Source organism: Arachis ipaensis, chromosome B04 (assembly GCF_000816755.2).
Source record: "Arachis ipaensis cultivar K30076 chromosome B04, Araip1.1, whole genome shotgun sequence".
NCBI lineage: Eukaryota > Viridiplantae > Streptophyta > Magnoliopsida > Fabales > Fabaceae > Arachis > Arachis ipaensis.
Window position 1 is genome coordinate 16,754,591 of NC_029788.2, and position 4,903 is coordinate 16,759,493.

Below are 4,903 nucleotides of genomic sequence, written 5' to 3' on the forward strand. Positions count from 1 at the left end.
TTGTGAAATTAAGATTTAAAAAAATATTTTATGTAAATTTAAAAAATTTAGTGTCATTTGAATTAATATTAGTTATAATCATTAATATAATTATTTCTTCTTTTAGATATTTAATTTTATTCATAATTTATATTTTATTATTAATCTACGTTTTTTAGAGTACAGTCTTTTACTATGGCCAAATAAACAAACAAACAACAACAAAGTCTTGTCCCAATAGGTGAGGTTGGTTATATGAATCAAACGATGCCATTGAGATCTGTCATGTATCATATTTACAGAGAGACCATTTACATGTAAATCTCATTTAACCACCTCATGGATGGTCTTCTTAGGTCTTTCTCTGTCTTTCACCCCTTGTCCATCTTCCATCTCATCCACCCTCCTGACTGAGTGTTCTAGTCTTCTTCTCACATGTCCAAACCACCTGAGACGCGATTCTACCATCTTTTTCACAATGGGTGGTACTTCAACTCTCTCCCTTATATCTTCGTTCCTTATTTTATCCAATTGCGTATAACAACTCATCCATCTCAACATCTTCATCTCTGCCATACTTAGCTTTTGTTTGTTCTCCACCTTGGCCGTCCAACACTCCGTACCATAAAGCATAGCCGGTCTTATAGCAGTGTGATAGAATTTACCTTTAAGTTTTAAAGGCACTTTTTTGTCGCATATAAAACCAGATATACTCCGCCATTTTGACCAACCTGCTTGGATCCTATGATTTACATCTTATTCAATCTCTCTATTATCCTGTATGATGCACCCAAGATACTTAAAACTTTTAACTTTTCGTAGGATATTTTCTCCAATCTTCACCTCTATATTAGGGTTTTTCCTTCTCAAGCCGAACTTACATTCCGTATATTCTGTCTTGCTACGGCTTATGTGCAGACAAAACACTTCTAGAGCTTCTCTCCATAAGTCCAACTTCTTATTTAGGTCTTCCCTTGACTCTCCCATAAGGACAATATCATCGGCAAAAAGCATGCATCATATCACAGGCTCTTGGATGTGCTCTGTGAGTACTTCCAAGACTAATATGAAAATGTATGGACTTAAGGATGATCCTTGGTATAATCCTATACCAATAGGAAATTCTTCTGTCACGCCACCTTGAGTCTTCACATTAGTTGTGACCCCATCATATATGTCTTTAATTGCACGAATATATGCGATCCTTACTCTCCTCTTTTCTAAAACCTTCCATAAGACCTCCCTTGGCACCCTATCATATGCTTTTTCCAAATCAATAAACACTATATATAGATCCCTTTTATTACTGCGATACCTCTCTATCATCCTTCTTAACAAGTATATCGCTTCGGTGGTGGATCTGCCTGGCATAAATTCAAATTGGTTCTCTGTTACTTGTGTCTCTTTTCTCAATCTCCGTTCTATCACCTTTTCCCATAACTTCATGGTATGGCTCATGAATTTGATCCCTTTATAATTTCTGCAACTTTGTATATCCCCTTATTCTTGTAGATAGGTATTAAGATGATCTTTTTCCACTCATCAGACATCTTCTTTGACCTTAAAATCTCATTAAAATGCTTGGTTAACCAGTTGATACCTTTTCCTCGAATACTCTTCTAAACCTCATTCGAAATATTATCCGGTCTTACTATGACTAAATAAACAACTAAAAAAAATATTTTTATCATCTTTATACGAGTGGTGCCCTTGTTTAACGTGTTCAAAGTCATTTGAAGTCCAGCAGATACAAGCAAAACAAAATCAGTTTTTGTTATTGAAACAAACATTGCACATCAGCTATATTGTTGGACAAACACAGTAAAACATAATGCGCTATGGACCAAGTTTGTGATTTGGTTTTAGCACTATATACATTGAAGAAAAGAATGTGCTAAAATATCATGGTACCATCACAAAGGACTATGATTAAATTATGGCTACACACTTAGCAACCAAGGAGAGTGCAAGGATAGCAAGATGCCAAGATTGTACCACTACAGGTTTATGAAATTCTCTCCAATGTTCTGCAACAATGTTCAAATTTTTCAACAATGCAAAGAATCAAAGATTCAATTTTTCGAAGCATTACCTCTCATATAAAGTGACAATCAGTCAATTTTGAATTTAAGAAAGATAGTATAGGAATATTAGACTAGCTTTCTTGAGAGAGAAGTAACAGTAAAGCAGCACAACAAAATGAAAATAGAGCAAGTTTTGTGATAGAACTCTGTAGAACTTCAGAGAGAAATGATTTTGAATAATATGCACATTGTATTGAGAATTAAAAAAAGTGATTGTATCTACAGAAGTAAAGGAGTTAGTTGTATATAGCCAACCTTTCATACACTAAGCGAACCAAAAACTAATTAACAGACTTCACAACTAATAGCATAACAACTTAACAAAACTTATAACTACTCTTCTTTTAATTCTTGAAGTTGAGTTTGACTTGCTGTAATATTATGGTCCTCAATAGAGAGCACTCATACTGAGCTCTAGGGCAACATTCTCATTATTCTATTCCTTCATTGAAAATCATGCTTTTTTGATTCACTCTTTCTGTATAATGAAAAATGCCGTTATGTGAGGCATTTAAAAAATCCAAGAGAGAAAAGGTAAAAGAGATAAATTTTGGAAAAAAAAAAGGTTATTTATGTCATTTTTTATATAATGTTATTTTCTGATTGTTGAATTAAGTTAGGTTCTCTTTTTTAAGTTGGGATAATATTCAGATGTTGGATAAATTTTGTGTAAAAGTTTGATACCTTGTTAAATCAGGTTGAGTTCTTTTTTACTAAGTTGAATTAGCACTTAAAAGTGAGATTAGACTAGGTGAGCTTAGTAATAAGTTGATAAGTATGATGAGAAACTTAGATAGTTTTTAGATTGATTAGGTTGTAATCTTTTTAAATATATAACTAGTGATGGTAAGTTTGTAACTTTTCTAAAATTATAATGAAATTCTATTATTATTATTATAGGAGACACTAAAAATAAGTCACATTACACTAAGTAACTAAATACGGATAGATAATAGTACAAATTTTTTTTCTTTTTTATTCTGTATATTTTTATTAGGAGGCAAAACAAAAATATTTTTTGAATAATTGTATTTAGCTGCACTTAACAACAAAGATGTTTAAAGTTGTAATTCTATTTTATTTTCATTAAATTCGAGCTTTGAGTATTAAATTGGGTATATATGTATTATGAATGTGTATTAGGTTGAAAATAAATAATTGGAGCTTGAAATTGTGAATACTGGAACTTGGAGGAAGCGGATTAGTTGAGTTTTGAGGGGTTGTCTTGGTTTTGAATAAATAACTTTGGTCGTTACGTGGAAATCGGCTAAGGTATGGTTTAGGTTTCTTGCATTTAATATATAATGTTCTGTGAAAACTTAGGCTAGATGACCATAGGATAAGTTGGAATGCAGGTGTATGTATAGTTTTGTTGTACAGTGATGTATATATATGTACTTAGCTTTCTCTCCGCATAACTTGTCCTTTTTGATTCTCTTAGAGGTTTATGGAGAGGCAGGATTGTGTGTATGTACTTTTGGGTTTTGGATATGTATGTATATATGTGTAAATATTCTCCGGCCAGTCTTGACTTCGCAGGCTGAGTTAGGAGCTTGTTATTTTGTATCTTTGGCACTCTATTCCTACTTCTGTTATCTTATGTTTGACAGTTACAGTTTTTTTAGCATGCAAGTTAACTCGTTCCTTGAGCGTTGTGCTTTTATCTCGCGATTTTTATTTTCCCTATCCTTCAAGGCTCCTAGCATATTATAACTCTTCTGCTATTATATGTACTTATTTTATTTTAGAGGTCGTAATACCACATCACCTCTGTTTTACGACTTAAGCGTAAAGCTTTGTGTGGTAGGGTGTTATACTACCCTTTCCGCCTGCATATTTACTGACAAAAGCGTCGGAGTGTCTTTGCAGGTGGCACCCCCTTCTCCACACAAAGTACTCGGGACCTCGCATACCGTTGACCGGCAGTCCACGACTTGACGAGCCCCTACCATCATCCCGGATCACAACCCGAACCGTCCGGTAACCGATCTACCGAACATATTTATTTTTCATTCTTAATTTTAAAATATTTTATTACCCAAATAATAATTTCTGATGCACTCTGGCTAGATATGCATGCAAAAAGATAGTGAGAAAGGTAATTAAGATTTAAGAAGCATGCCACCTATATACCCTTGTCTCCACGCACTTACATACTGAGATACTATACAAAGAGAGGACAAAAATGAGTGATGTATGTAAGTTTCATTATTTTTTTAAAATAAAATATAATTTTATCACCAAATAATCCACTACTCTATATGCTATATATGTATATAAGTGTTATGTATGTGAATATTCTTCATATACCTTATGCCTAGATCCAATATTGCACAATTGCACATACCCTAAACAGTTAGAAAGGAGGGTACCAAAAAGAAGGGAAGGTAAATTAAAGAAGAGAAAAAGAAAAGATGGTAGGTATACGTAGCACTATTAGTGCACTGCATGCCATTCTTTAACCAACACATGACTAATTAAGATGCTTAAACCTTAAAGGAACACCATATAAAAACTGAAAAACGACGCGGAATCTGGTTCGTATATAATAAATGCACCGACTATTTTATTTAGGTAAATGTATAGGAAATAATAATCTAAAATTATTTTACTTAATTTAATATTTATAATAATATATTTATTATACTTCATGCCATTCTTCATGACTAATTAAGATGCTTAAACCTTAAAGGAACACCATATAAAAACTGAAAAACGACGCGGAATCTGGTTCGTATATAATAAATGCACCGACTATTTTATTTAGGTAAATGTATAGGAAATAATAATCATAATAATCTTTACTTAATTTAATATTTATAATAATATATTTATTATAC

General features: G+C 32.7%; 1 long non-coding RNA gene across 1 annotated transcript in view; it reads left to right on the forward strand.

The window, feature by feature from the left end:
• Positions 3,281-4,903, forward strand: part of LOC110270952 — a 9,189-nt gene continuing 7,566 nt past the window's right edge. The window contains exons 1-2 of the long non-coding RNA XR_002360774.1: positions 3,281-3,335; positions 3,933-4,043. This is a non-coding gene — a long non-coding RNA (uncharacterized LOC110270952). The remainder of the gene's footprint in view (positions 3,336-3,932; positions 4,044-4,903) is intronic.